Genomic DNA, 16,002 nt, shown 5'->3' with positions numbered 1-16,002 from the left:
AATTTTACTGTGACTTGCGTTGTTTTTATTCATATCACTCTCATTTAATTGTTTTCCAGCTGCCTGTAAGACGTACTACGAGACAGTACGCAGGAATTTCAGGTACAAACAACCAGATCTGGCATTGCAGGCCGAAGCTGTGAAGAGTTCAGCTCGGAGTAGAGCGAGAAGAAAGAGGGTAAGATTTTTAGTCAATGTGACTATTTTTCACGTGCATTAATAGATGTTTTGTGTCCATACACAGTGCATCACAGTACTGATTGTCTGTATTGGTTGTTTTTACAGCTGCTAGAAGCGAGACAGAGTGTGCTAGGTGAGGATGACGTGGGCATTTGGAAGGTGCGCCACCATAGATCTGATGTCCGATGAAGTTTAACCACCAGCCAGGAGCTCACAGAGCTCTGTGCTACGCTGCAGTCGAGATTAGAGGCGACTCCTAAATACAGGGCAACGCACCACAGACGTTTTCAAAGTGGATCGAATTCAGAGAGAACGCCGCTAGTCACCTACTACAGCTCCGAAGATGAAAACAGTTACTGAGCTTCCAATTTGTTGTGTGTGCAGATGATCTATGCTTTGTCCATAGGTGTATATTGTTTTGTGTTTGTGCTAATAAAGCTCTTTCTTTGAATAAACAGCATGTCCCTGGCAAATTTTCCTTTCCTTTATAAATTCATGTCCTTGATGGTAATAGTGTAGTCCATAGGTTAACAATGACATGAATATACCACAGAATAGCATATTATGAATATAAAAAAATAATTTATATATTATTATTTATATGAATATTATAATTTTTTGAATTTATAATGAGCGAGTGTGACCAATAGTAACAGATCTGCCAACCAATCACGAGTGATTTTTCTTGTTTAAACCACGTGGGTTCAACCAATAGTGAATGAGGAAATTCAAGCCTTTCTCTGGCGGGAGCTGCTATTCATATGGTAATTAGAGCCATTCACACCTCCGGCGCGAGCGCTCTGCATACGTCATGGTTCGTTTCCGACAATATTCGGCACAGACGAACGCGACGTTCACAGGCTGTAAATTGTCGTTAACTGCCGAAAATTAGGGAGATTTACGTCCGTTTACGGGGTCGGAAATCCCAATTTTCATGCAGTGTACAGAGGTTTGACTGAACCAATTATACAGGTAGTTGTGCCTGTTTCTTTGCGAAATGCTGTGTTGGATTCTGCTCATGGTGGCGTGTCTGGTCATTTGGGCATAAATAAGACCTACCAACATTTGCTGCAGTATTTTTACTGGCCTCGTATTAAGAGTGATGTAAGGCAGTATATTAAGACTTGTTCGATCTGTCAGTTGACTGGAAAACCAAACCAGACCATAAAACCTGTGCCTTTGTATCCCATACCTGTTATGGAACAGCCTTTTCAGCATCTTCTGGTGGATTGTGTTGGGCCTTTACCACCTTCAAAGTCTGGTAGCGTTTACTTATTGACAGTGATGTGTCAGAGCACTCGATATCCTGCTGCATTTCCTTTGCGTTCAATCACCACACGATCAGTTGTAAAAGCCTTGTCCCAGTTCATTTCTATTTTTGGAATTCCAAAAGTTGTTCAGAGTGATCAGGGGACAAACTTTACATCTAACATGTTTCAAGAGGTTCTGCGGCAGCTAGGCATTAGACACAACAAATCCAGTGTGTACCATGCGGAAAGTCAGGGTGCCCTAGAACGTTTTCACCAGACGTTAAAATCTTTGTTGAGGGCATATTGCACTGAGTTAAAAGGTGATTGGGAGGACGGTTTACCTTGGTTGTTGTTGGCCACACGTGAGGTTATTCAAGAGAGTTTGGGATTTAGTCCCAATCAGTTAGTCTTTGGACATTGTGTACGGGGACCCCTGGCGGTACTGAGTAATGCTGCTTTACCGGAGGAGCCACCACAGAGTCTGATTCAGTATATACAGGGTTTTTGTCGACGTTTAGTTTTGGCTGGGGAATTGGCAAAAGAAAAGTTGGAAAAAACTCAGGAAAAGATGAAAGGCTGGTTTGATCGCAAGTCTGAGATTCGCATGTTTAGTCCAGGAGATCAGGTGTTAGCCTTATTTCCGTTACCAGATTCTCCTTTTGCTGCGAAGTTTTTAGGACCTTACACTGTGCTTCGAAAAGTGTCTGATCAAAATTATATTCTTTCTACCCCTGAGCACAGGAAACATACTCAGTTGTGCCATGTGAATTTGTTAAAACCCTTTTATTCTCGTAATGCTGTTCCTGAAGTTATTCTTTCCCCAGTTGCCCTAGCTAGTTTGAGTCAAGTAGGTGACGTGCAACAGGATGTGAAATCACCTGATGATGTCATTTTACAACCTCGCCTAAAAAACTCTGAGACCTTGGCTAATTTAGAAGGATGGGTGAAACATTTGACTTGCAAACAACGCTTTGAGTTAAATTCTATGCTGACTGAATTTTCTGTTCTCTTTTCAGATACTCCTTCTCGTACACATTTGATTGAACACAATATTGATGTAGGCGATGTTAAACCTGTCCGACAACGATTTTATCGTGTATCATTTGATAAACGTCAGAAATTGGAGGCTGAAGTCAATTACATGCTTGAAAACAACATAGCAAAGCCTTCCTTTTCAGATTGGGCTTCGCCTTGTTTGTTAGTGGGAAAATCAGACGGCACTCAGCGTTTTTGCACAGATTATAGACAAGTAAATATCCTAACTAGACCTGACTCATATCCATTGCCTAGGATGGAAGACTGCGTTGACCAAGTTGGATCAGCTAACTATGTCAGTAAATTTGATTTGCTCAAAGGGTACTGGCAAGTGCCTTTGACCGCCCGAGCACAGGAAATTTCCTCTTTCATTACACCATTTGGATTATATTCTTACACCGTAATGAGCTTTGGTCTCAGAAATGCCCCAGCTACATTTCAGCGTTTAATGAACAGAGTGACAGCTGGTTTAGAGGGTTGTGCCGTATACCTGGATGACATTGTTGTCTATAGTGACACATGGGATCAACACCTTATCCGAATTTGTGCGCTGTTTGAGCGTTTGTTTGATGCCAAACTCACAGTCAACCTGGCAAAGTGTGAGTTTGCCAGGGCGACTGTGACTTATCTGGGCAAGGTTGTCGGAATGGGCAAAGTGCGGCCTGTACGTGCTAAAGTCATAGCGATTGACAAATTTCCTAGCCCTCAGACTAAACATGAATTGATGAGATTTTTAGGAATGGCTGGGTATTACAGAAGTTTTTGTCCAAACTTTTCTTCTGTTGTTGCCCCGCTTACAGATTTGTTGCCAGCAAAGGCTAAATTTGTGTGGACTCCAAAATGTGAAAGTGCCTTTGAGAATGTTAAATGATTGCTCACATCGTCCCCTGTCCTGACGGCTCCTCGACTTGATAAACCATTCAAACTTCAGGTGGATGCTAGTCAGGTTGGAGCGGGAGCTGTTCTGCTGCAGGCTGATGAGAGTGGTATAAATCGCCCTGTCAGCTATTTCTCACGAAAATTTAAATCGTATCAGATCAATTATTCTACCATTGAGAAGGAGGCGTTAGCATTGATTTGGTCCCTGCAGCATTTTGAGGTGTATTTGTCTTGTGGGACTATGCCAACCGTGGTGTACACAGACCATAACCCCCTTACGTTTCTTCACTCTCTGCAGAATCCGAATCAGCGTCTTATTAAGTGGTCTCTTTTCTTACAGCCTTATGCTTTGGAGATTCGTCATGTGAAAGGCGTAGATAAAATTTTTGCTGACGCCTTGTCCCGTGCCCCATGTGGTGGAGAATAAAGTTTCTTGACTATTAATACTTCTCTTCTCTTCCCTTTTATTGGTCTTCAACTCCTTAATTTTGCTTTTTCCAGGCGCCAGGAGATTGCTGGTTTTGAAACTAAGAGATGGTTAGAGTTTGGGGAAGTTGTAATGGTTAATGATCGATATTAACTTCACCCTAACTCCGGTAAGGTTGTTCTTTTTGTATGTATGTTTTGGGGTTGGAACTTGTATAAGGTAGAGTTTCTAATGAGAATCTCTCCCTTTTTAAGGGGGGAGGTGTTACGGCTCAGTTTTGTTTTGGGTTTGTTCTGTTGTTTTCTCTTTTTTCTATAGGTTGCCAGATAAGGATCCACACCTGTGTTGAATTTGGAAAGCAGTATTTAATATGGCTGTCCTTTGTGGGAGGGAGTGCTGACCCCTATCCTGCAGTTGTGCTCAGGAGCTGGACCTTCATATTGTTTTTCCCTTTATTGTTTGCTTATTTTTTGTTTAACATCTGTTTTCTTTATTATGTAACCCCTAGACGTAAATAAATATTTTGTCTAATTCATTTTTGGATTCTGATCCCTTTATTTTGTTACTTCCTTGAGCCGGAATGTAACACTTACGCTACGGGAAAACTCCTTTTCTCGAGAATACTGAAGCAAGAAAATTATCCTTAATTTTCCAAAATGTAAAACGCATTTGCTGCAGCAGACAGACCTAGGCGAGACGGCTCGCGCGCCTATTGGCTGCTCTGCAGCAACTGCTGCAACCTATCAGCACATCTTGGCATGACTCCAGCGCCAATGGGAAGCCTTCCCGCGCTACGTCATGACCCGCCAAAATGGGTGTGGCTACAAGCCTATAAATACCCACCACTGATGTTGCATGATGATTTCGTCTCCTTCAGCGAGTGACTTCACATCGCTGGACCTCCGGAAAGAAGCCGCGCCGTCGAACAGCCTTCAGCAGGACGAGCTCGAGTTTCGAGGACGCCGGCCCAATTGCCGCCTTCGCTCGCCGTACCTGCTGTGCTATCCGGCGCCCATATCCTTTTCCACTGCTCCGTGTGTGTTCGCCGCTGCGACACATGCGTTTCCTAAAAGAGCAAAGGCATTTTTTAATGCCAACCATGTCCTGCGGCTCTTGCAGAGCCGTTCTCAGCGACGGGGACCGCCATTTTCTTTGCACTTCCTGCCTGGGAAGGGACCACGCGCTCGCTGATGGCGGCTGCCAGGAATGCGAGTCTCTGCCTCTCTCGACCCTGCGGGCTCGACAGGCTTTGTTTCACGTCAAGTCCGCTTCTCCCATGCCTTCTGTTGGGCCGCGCCGTAAAAAGTGCTGCTCTCAAAGGCCACCAGAACCTTCGGTGAAGGAGAACTCGCCGGCGGCATCACCGCGAGCCTCCTTCTCGGAGTCCCCCGTCTCTTTCCTCGACGGCCAGCGCCCCGCTGCGGTCGAGACGACAGAGCAGGATGCTATGGAGGAGGACAGCCGCTCTCTCCTGGCGTCCGGGAGCGAGGAATGGTTGGTCTCTATCCCTGACCCCACCCCGTCAACACAGGTGTCCAGCGTGAGGGCCTCGGTCGACGCCGAGCTTCTCCGCCTTCTCACGAAGGCCGTCGAGGACCTCGGCCTTGACTGGACCACGCACCAGGAGTCTGCGCCCAACAGGTTGGATGGCTGCTTTCTCTCAGGACGCCGCTCTGCACCTATTTCTAGGCGCGCTCCCTTCCTCCCCAAGCTTCACGATGAGCTCTCCAAATTGTGGGGAGCCCCGTACTCGGCCAGGCTGAGATCCTCTGTCTCTTCCACACTCTCTGCGGTCGACAGCGCGAAGGACAAGGGATATCTCTCTGTTCCTCCGGTTGAGGAAGCAGTGGCATTGTGTCCGCCCTCTGCTGGATGGCGCGCCAAGTCAACTCTGCCTACCAAAGCCTGGCGGACCACGTCAGTCTTGATCGGCTGCGCCTATGCTGCCGCCGGTCAGGCCGCATCTGCACTGCATGCCATGGCTGTTTTGCAGATCCACCAGGCCAACCTCCTCCGCTCTGTGAACGAGGCTGGACCAACTAAGGAGTGTATGACGGATTTGAGGAGTGCGACGGACTTAGTACTCAGAGCTACTAAAGCTGCCGCCCAGGCCATCGGCCGCAACATGGCTTCTCTCACTGTCACGGAGCGTCACCTGTGGCTCACCTTGTCCGACATGTCAGAGTCCGACCACGCCACCTTCCTGGACGCCCCTATCTCTCCGACGGGTCTCTTCGGTCCCTCTGTGAAAGGCTTCGCGGAGCGTTATTCAGAGGTGCAGAAAACGTCCCAGGCCATGAGACACTTTCTGCCGCGGAGTTCCAGTTCTGCAGCAGGCCGTGCTAAGAAGCAGCCGCCCACTCGAAGAACGGCCACCCCACCGCCTCAGCCTCCCGCTCAGCAACAGCACCAGGCCCGGGATGCACGCCAGCGCTTGCGCTCATCGAGCCGTCGCAGACCGCCGCCTGCCCGGGGATCCAGACCCAGGCTCGTGTCCAGCTTTGAGCCTCCCAAGTCTTCCTAGCCCTCCTAGGAAAGCGCCGACGGTCAAGTCCCGCTGTGGCCGGACCGCTGTCGAAATCAGCACGAACCGCTCTCGCAGTTCCCTCAACAGAGGCGACTCGAAGAGTGTACTTAGCAGTCAACGAGCCGGTTCCAAAACTCGCTCGCCTGCACACAAATGCCGTTTTTACGGCGACCCACATAAATCTCAAAAAGAGCATTATGTCTGGTCATATTCCGGCTCAGGCCGAAGGTGTTTTGAATGTAGCAAAGGTGCCCGCTGCCCAGTGCCCAACCACGCACATAAACACTACCCTCTCTGTGTGTCACACTCGTCCAGGGTCGAATACAATAAAGCTGGCTCAGGCCGCTCGACCACTAAGTGTAGGGAAAGTGCCCACTGCCCAGTGCTCACCCCTACACACAAGCACTACCCATGCAGTGTCTCACACCACCACAGGGTTCATATCAGTCAAACCGGCTCACGCCGTTCATGTTTTAAGTGTAGGAAATGTGCCCGCTGTACAGCGCTCCCCCCTGCCCGTGAAAACGACTGTATTTGCGCTACACACACACATACCGCCTCAGCGTATGAACCCAGCATGAGCTGGCAGTGTTTCAAGTGCAGGTCACGTGTCTGCCTTTCAGCGCACACACTTTGTGAAAAACTCTCTGCACCTCGCGCCGCGAGCTCACATTGCTGTGTCTGTAATGCAGCATCTCCCCGTTCATACGACCGGAGTTCTAGCTACAGAGCCACCACACAAAATTAGATCTCAGACGCTTGAACAAAGCGCTGATGATACGCTCGTTCAAAATGATCACGACCAGACAAATCCTCGCTCGAATCCGACCGGGGGACTGGTTTATATCAGTGGATCTGAAAGACGCTTATTTTCAGATCCAAATAGCAACCCGTCACAGGCCATTCTTGAGATTCGCCTTCGAGGGCCAGGCTTATCAGTACACCGTCCTTCCCTTCGGCCTGTCTTTAGCACCTCGTACATTTACGAAGTGCATGGACATGGCGCTCGCGCCCCTCAGACGATGGGGCGTGAGAGTCCTGAATTATCTGGACGACTGGCTAATATTAGCCCAGTCATAAGGAGGAACTGGTGACACACAAGACGTTACTGTTGGCCCATCTGGATTAGCTGGGCCTCAGAGTCAACTGGGCCAAGAGCATTCTATCCCCCAGTCAGATAATATCCTTTCTGGGGATAGATTTGGACTCCAGGTCTATGAGAGCGAGAGCGCGCGGCGGCAATTCAGCACTTTGCAGCAACGTTCAAAAATCTTCCCCTCAGATTGTTTCAGAGGATGATGGGTCTCATGGCCTCAGCCTCGACGGTGCTGCTGCTGGGTCTGCTACACATGCGCCCTTTTCAGCTGTGGCTGAAACAGCGCGTACCAGCGAAAGTGTGGAAAACAGGTTCACTCCGTCTCACGACAAATCAGACATGCGTTGCAGCTCTGAAACCGTGGATGAGAACCGGCTGGTACCAGACCGGTGTGAACTTGGGCGCCGCCTCTCAAATCAAAGTAATCTCGACAGACGCCTCCAACACGGGTTGGGGTGCCCTGTACGAAGGGAGACCTTCCATGGGCCTGTGGTCAGATGTAGAAAAGCATCTACACATAAACTGTCTAGAGATGAAAGCGGTCGAAAACGCCCTTCAGTTCTTTCTCCCTGTGGTAAAGAACCACCACGTTCTGGTCAGAACAGACAACACCTCAGTGGTGTCGTATATAAATCGCCAGGGTGGCCTCAAGTCCCGGGGCCTTCTTGCACTAGCAAGACGCCTCCTCTTATGGGGCCAGCATGTGCCGGGCGTCCTGAACGTGGGCCCAGATATGTTATCCAGGGCCAAGCTCTCCCCAGGAGAATGGGCTGTGCATCCCATGAAGGTGCAAAATATCTGGGACATCTTCGGCAAAGCAGAGGTAGACCTGTTCACGTCACAGACCAACGCTCACTGCCCAATGTTCTTTTCAAAAGAAAGGGATGCGCTGGCCCGAAATTGGCCCAAGCGCCCTCTCTATGCGTTTCCCCCGGTCACCTTGTTACCACAGGTAATCAAGCGAATCAGGGAAACCAGATGCTCGATACTCCTGATAGCCCCGCTATGGGAGAATCAAGTATGGTTCCCAGAACTGATGGAACTGGGGAACACAGCTCCATGGCCGATTCCGCTGAGGAAGGACCTGCTGTCCCAGGCCCAGGGTGCAGTTTGGCACCCGTACCCCGAGCTGTGGGCCCTACATGTGTGGGCGATCAACCATCACCATTTCACCTCCCAGAGGGAGTACTGAACACGATCACACAGGCTAGATCCCAGTCTACTAGACGACTCTATGCGTCCAAATGGTCAGTGTTCACTGAATGGTGTTCAATTCATGACTTTAACCCGCTAAGTGGTGAGGTAGCGGTGGTGCTTTCTTTCCTGCAAGAGCTGCTGGACAGTGGTAGAACCCCATCCACGCTCAAAGTGTATGTGGCAGCTATAGCGGCTTTCGCGAAGCCCGCGAACGGCCAGTCACTGGGAAAGAACGACCTCATAATCCGTTTCCTCAGGGGTGCTAGGAGGCTGAACCCTCCGCAACCGCCCTCGGTTCCAGCATGGGACCTTTCCACGGTCCTTGAGGCCATGAAAGGTAAACCATTCAAACCATTACATGCAGTGGAACTAAAGTACCTATCCTTCAAAACCGCTTTTCTACTGGCGCTAGCCTCAGTAAAGCGAGTGGGCGACCTGCACGCGCTCTCAGTGAGCGCTGCGTGCCTGGAATTTGGGCCTAACGACTCTAAAGTTATCCTCAAACCAAGGCATGGTTACGTCCCGAAGGTGCTTGCGACTCCGTTCAGAGCGCAAGTTATTTCCCTTTCGGCACTCCCTGCATCCGACAGTGAGGCTGGGGTTAACCTCCTTTGCCCAGTGAGGGCTTTAAGGATTTATGTGCAACACTCTGCCGTCTTTAGGCAAACAGAGCTGCTTTTTGTTTCGTTCGGTGGCCGCGTCAAAGGGCTGGCCATCTCGAAACAGACCCTGTCCAGATGGATAGTGGATGCTATCGCGTCAACCTATGCCTCCAAGGGCCTGGATTGTCCCTTGGGGGTTAGGGCCCACTCGACTAGAGGTATGGCCTCGTCGTGGGCATGGACAAGTGTGGTGTCACTTCATGATATTTGTATGGCAGAAGGCTGGGCCTCGCTGTCTACATTTATAAGGTTTTATAACCTAGAAGTGCCTGCCTTACAGGCCAGGCTGTTCTCAGTCTGATGTATCATATTAACACTGTCTACCCAACTCAGCTGGATTAGACTGTTGGTATGCTGCAACGTCCTGTGGGCTTATGCAGTTATAGGTTGAGGTACTGCCATAACTGTATATATGCGCGCGCACCTATCATGTTTACCGAGTCGTTCTTCCCCATCTACCGCTCTGTGTGTATTCCACTGATATGAGCCCCGGGCACACTGCCCTTGGGACATTAGTGTTGGGAATTTCGCACGCACAGCATTTCACATGGGGTTCCCGTAGCGTAAGCTAAACTTACGCAACACGAGAGTACTCTCTTAAGAGAACGACACTCGGTTACTAACGTAACCTCGGTTCTCTCTAGAGAGGGAACGAGTGTTGCGTACGCTGCCGTGCTTGTGCTGCATTATGGTTTCTCTTTGCTCGACTGAAATCATCATGCAACATCAGTGGTGGGTATTTATAGGCTTGTAGCCACACCCATTTTGGCGGGTCATGACGTAGCGCGGGAAAGCTTCCCATTGGCGCTGGAATCATGCCAAGATGCGCTGATAGGTTGCAGCAGTTGCTGCAGAGCAGCCAATAGGCGCGCGAGCCGTCTCGCCTAGGTCTGCCTGCTGCAGCAAATGCGTTTTACATTTTGGAAAATTAAGGATAATTTTCTTGCTTCAGTATTCTCGAGAAAAGGAGTTTTCCCGTAGCGTAAGCTAAATTTACACAACACTCGTTCCCTCTCTAGAGAGAACCGAGGTTACGTTAGCAACCGAGTGTCGTTATGTTTCCTGAGTTTTTGTTATTAAAAGATCCTGTGTCCTGTTCCTCCTCATCTTTGTGTGCTTGCTACCACGTTACGTGACAGTACGTTAGTAACAGCCACTTTTTTTTGACCAACGATAATGAAAAAAAAAAGTCTAATCCTCATCGCCAATTTGGGGTATCTGTCATGAGTTATTAAACAGCACACGAGACAGGAGTAGCAAACTTCATCCTTCATTTCTTTACTCATCACTTCCATTTTCCACACATTATGTCAGAACACTTCAAAATAGTAGTCAACAATACAATTCTTCTCATGAACACAACAAATAACAAACATATATCCACCAAACAGTGGTTCAGTTTAAATTGCTGGGCCCACCTGAGCTGTTATTTTATCTCATAAATCAACGGCTGCCCTGTTTTTGAGTTGTGGTGAGGATACGTGGCCCAGTTACTCCAGTCTGAAGTATGACATTTTCATGAGGAATGCACTTACAGGGAGCATTTAATCAAAGGAAAGCAAGTCGGAAAGAGCTTTAAACATTCCAGCACTGAAGATTATCCACATTCAGCCAAGCACGCACACACACACTTGCACGCACGCATACATGCATACACACACACACACACACACACACACACACACACACACACACACACACACACACACACACACACACACGTATACAAGATTACAATCTTAAGATTACAGGAGCTAAACTTTTTACTGACCTTTTTAGGTTTTTTTTGGTTAAAAAGAGGTGAAAAGGATTAAATGCATCTGAGATGTCAGTTATATATATATAATATAATTGTTTGATATTTTATCACTAAAACTGCTAATTGCTTCCCAAAAATGTATTTTAAAGCAATATTGAGTTTTCACAATTATGCTAGGGTGTCAGTAATTAGATAATTTTACAGGATGTACCCTTTGTAATCCCTATAATGGAAAAAGGGGAACAGGGTGATCTAGCCATAATTGTTTTGCCATGTCAATCTGATTTAATTCTAAGCAGAAAGAGCAACAATCATCTAGGGGTTGAAATGTTATTGAAATCACAATTTTCCACTGTACCCTTGAGAAAAGCACCAAATCCTGGATTGCTATAGGGGCTGATCATGCAATCCGGGGGAAAGAATCTTACAAGCGTCTTTCCTTTTTTTTTTATTATTATTTAATTGGTACCAGTGTAATCATGAGTGTTATTGTGTACAATCGTCATTTGTACGTCCCATTATACAAGATACATTTGTTATACTTTACGTGCTTGTACATTCGGTAATCAGATTCATATTTCATACCAATTAATGACCTGATTTTTTGCTGAGTAATATGTCACCTAACCTGCTGAGAGGCTAAATTAATGGCTTGACATTGTGTTTTGCTTTGTTTTTGTTTTGTTAGGGGCCAAGCACCGAAGGTGCCCTAGCTTTTGGTTGTATCTGTTGGTTTTCTTTATTTTTATTATTCCTCCCCAATCGGGAGTCAAAGGCAGCCTTATGAACTGTACCTTCTAAAATTATGAAATTAGGTACACTTATAGGGGTGGTCCTGAATAGTAATCTGACCAAATTTGGAGTCTCTAGAACCAACTCTTTAGCGCCACCACCAGTTCATAATTTCACTTTTCAACTGGTTATAACCTTTATAGCTTTTTACCCTTTGTCCTAGAGCTTTTTGTTGTTGTTGTTTGTTGTTTGTTGTTGTTGTTGTTGTTGTTGTTATATTTCTGGTCATTTCTTACAATGAGACCTTAACATTTATAGGAAAGTTTAGAGACATTTAAGACCAAATGTCTTAACATTTGGAGACTATTTATTTTTTGGTTGAAAAATTGTGTCTGTGCTTTTGACTCAAGTTTACTTGCAAAACCTAAGACCATTTTTTGTGTGTGGTGTATTGTGTAGTGCATTAGGACTGTATTTATTAGTCATAAGGAGGAACTGTATTTATTAAGACTTTGATTGAATCCATTTAAATTTTGCTTTGTTTATAATGTTCCCTAAAAAAATCTGTCCAAAAATAACAGAAATACCATGTTGTTTTTGCTTTGCTTTTGTATTACTCTCCACCGGTTGGGAACTACTGCTCTATATCTTATTCACTCTACATAATAAAATAATAAAATGATAACTAAACCACATATCTAATCAGACTAAATAATTACTATACTATTAGTCATCTATAATGTATGCATACATGAAATTTGCATTACGTGCACAATATGCACAGACTAATTTATTTTGAAAATAGATCACAATTTTACAAGAGATCCATGTTTATAATTTGAATGGATAGGAGACATAAGGAGTCTTTTCTGTACAAGTCCACTAAGATGAATGGGCTTGAGTGAATCTGAGCAGCAGCTGGATCCACTAATCTCTGTCAGGCTCAGTTGGAAGTGGCTGTTTGTGGGATATTTGAACTGTGATTGTGTTTATCCTAATTCTCTTCTGTTATTTTCTTCACATCCACCGTGAAGCATTTTAGTTAGTCCCCTGAAGCCTGCTGTTCTCAGCAGTTTCACTGCACTGTGGCGATAAGGAGCTAAGAGTTGTCTTGCCTTTCTATTTGATCCTCTTTCTGGCTGCTCTCCAAACCACCATCGTGAGGAATGTGTTTACAGGTTGTATGGGTGCAGCACTGATAGATTAGACTGTTGAGATATGTGTGTCGACGTGTTAATGAGAGTCAGTGCTTTCTGTCATTTCTATTGTCTCTGTCTCCTCATCTTATTGTGATTCAAAGGTCCAGGGAAAAAGGCACTTATTACTGGCCTCTCACACATACTGCATATCCAGGGTTAATTATTATTATTATTATTATTTTTTGTCAAAACTTTTTGTCATCTGCCAATAGCGGGTAAATCAAGAAAGCCAGCCATAAATACCAGCTATTTTATTTACTTTTCAAAGCCTGATTTGAAACATTTGGTGCTTGGCGAGTGATACTTTTAAACCTTGCTCCATGCAGTTAATACATTTAATGAATTATTTAACTTTCTGATTTAAACACTGCATCTGAGCATAATGTTTTTTTTTTTGTTTGTTTTTTTTTCATTGAATAAAAGAAAATTTTTAGATTGAAAAGATTTGTGAAATATTGTAAGGTAAATCTATCTATCCATTCATCCATTAATTTCTTCATCTGTCTAATCATATTTCCTTTTCTATCGATAACATCCACTCATCAATCCATCTAAGAACTGAGTTACTTATATTATCTAGCTGAAAGTTCCTGGACTCACAGTAAATGCCAAATGAATGAAATGTTGTGGCTTTATTTGAATGAAGCTCTTTGATATGCACTGCAACATTACCAATTCGATTACCTCGCTTTTCATTCGCCTTCACTTTGAGAAAGGATGGAGTGGAGTAGCTTGATTCTGCGTGTGTTAGTGGATGTTTCAAAAACGGGCAGAACCCTACGCTGTGATTGGCTGATCAGCGGGATGCTCAGGTGTTGGAGGAGGATGCAAGCAGCCGCTGGATGTCACCATGTGTCTGAGAGGAGATAGCCACACTGAGGAGGAAAAGAAAGCTGTCTGATTAAGGGCTAATCAATTATTAGCCGTTTCATTTATTCATCAAATAATAACTTATCCGCTGCAGATATTAGTAAATAGCTATATTGCTGTAAATAGAAGGAAATCCTGTAAATCAGTTCGCACCAGTCGGCGCCCCATAAGTCAAAGCGCGTGACTGTGTGTGCCTGCGTGGGAAATCACAGATAACCGATCAATGGAAGTTAACCGAACCAAACCCGCCTCGCTGTCAGTGCGTGGACGTCTGTAGCCTGCGGACATTTATTTCACGTAAGTTTGTGCAGATGCCACATTGATTCTGTTTGGATCCTATTGCTTGAGCTGTTTGAATCGTTAATGAATGTGCAAAAGTTTCTGTGTGAATTGTACAATTGACCAATACAATGAGAGGATGGAGAGAGGTGAATGTAAATGTGACCACGCGTGTTTATTACAGTTATCGATTTATTTTACATGCAAAGTGTTCAAGGTGCACCTGACTCATTTAGTCATCTGCCTATGGCAAGCCGTTTTAGCGTTCACTTAAAAATGTTATAAGTAAAAGATGGCTGCTGTTTGTTGATGGTGCCTGGTGATGACTGTGGCTGAAACCGAAACCCTCATTCACTATTCCTTAGTTAGTCCACTACTGTTCACTTGAAGAAAACGAGTTAGCGAATTCGAACAGCCGTTGAGCGTACATCGGTTCTACATTAGTTATTGCTGTGCAATGTGGGATTGAATAAGTGCACTCAATAACGTCCACTATGGACACCACTACAAATGGCTGTCCCCTCAAATAACGCCCTATTTGATGGTAATAGGGGGCAATTTCGGATTCAGCCTGTGTGTCTGCGCATTTACAGCGCATTAAGCTAATTGCCTACACAGAATATGATGGCATTATAATATAACAATGTAATATGTAACAATAAAGTTTGCAGTGGCTTCATAAATTAATTAAAAACATAAAAAAGCAAAGCACACCTGATGCACATTTCTTTGTTCTTCATTTTTTAGAACTAGAGTTTAAGAACCTTGCTGTATTTTTGTGTAAATAATTAAGAGAAAGTACACGCCATCTTGCTCCGACAAAAGTGACTTGAACGCACCTGCTGTAGTAAACACGACTTCCCACCTCATAAGTACGAACTTCCCAGGAGGACTTGAACGGACATTAATTCACAACCACAGAGGAGAACATTCAGGGCCCTCAGAGAGGCCTATTGTCAAGTCAAGTTAAATCACCTTTATTTTTTATAGTGCTTTATACAATGCAGATTGTTTCAAAGCAGCTTTACAGTAATCAACAGGAAAATAATGATTCAATTAGGGCTGCACCATATTGAAGAAAAATGCGATATGCGATAGCTGTGATACGACATTGCTTTAAGTGTATAAAATAAGTTTAAATTATATTTAAATATATTTAAAATGAAAACTAAGATGAAAAAATGTAAAACTAAAACCTGAAAACTTAACATCAAGAACATCCAGGTAAACAAAAACACCTGAAACTAGGGGTGGACAATTAGTTATCTTTGTTATTTGAATTTATCTTGTTATTAAAAATAAGAACAAAGAGGCAAATTACAAACAATAGGACAAATACAATAAAACCAAGTTACAAATTAAATAAACTGCTTTAAGTTTTTCAGGTAGGCCTACATTAGATCTATTTAACAGTAACAGTGACGTAAGAAACTATACATAAACTGAATATTCAAATGTAAAACTAAACACTGCATCTTCATATGAATTAAATGTACATTGATTCATAATAAAGCTACAAAAGTTCTTCAGTCAAGAGCAGTGAGTGAGATTTTCTCTTTATTATTTGTTGTTTGACAGACAGCTGCAGGTTTACTGTATTAGGCTGCTGTCACTTTAAGACTAAATGCACGGATCCCACTGACACGCATCCGATTTCTTTCCCAACGGTTTACGTTCACTTAAGACATAACTGTGTTTACATGAATACTCGCTAGGCTAAATGTTCAGCCGCAACAACAGTTACATCACTTGCCCGCCGCGGCACCAACTCCTACCATCATTTTTATTTTTTTATAGTAATGAAAATAATTTACTTCAGTTAGATAACAGACACTACAATTAAAAACTGAATGCGTCTTCTCAATTCAGCTTGAGCCGATCAAGAGTCGCAGCACAGATCAGCATCAGGA

General features: G+C 44.8%; 1 protein-coding gene across 1 annotated transcript in view; it reads left to right on the top strand.

Annotated features, from left to right (window-relative positions):
• The first annotated feature begins 13,666 nt into the window (after nucleotides 1–13,666).
• The window catches only part of myripb (myosin VIIA and Rab interacting protein b), a 426,990-nt gene continuing 424,654 nt past the window's right edge, over nucleotides 13,667–16,002 (top strand). The window contains exon 1 of the mRNA XM_079862907.1: nucleotides 13,667–14,110. The gene's annotated coding sequence lies outside the window, so the exon portion shown is untranslated. The remainder of the gene's footprint in view (nucleotides 14,111–16,002) is intronic.

This window comes from Squalius cephalus (assembly GCF_949319135.1).
Source record: "Squalius cephalus genome assembly, chromosome: 25".
In the NCBI taxonomy this organism is placed as follows: Eukaryota; Metazoa; Chordata; class Actinopteri; order Cypriniformes; family Leuciscidae; genus Squalius; species Squalius cephalus.
This window is presented reverse-complemented; position numbering and strand designations above follow the sequence as displayed.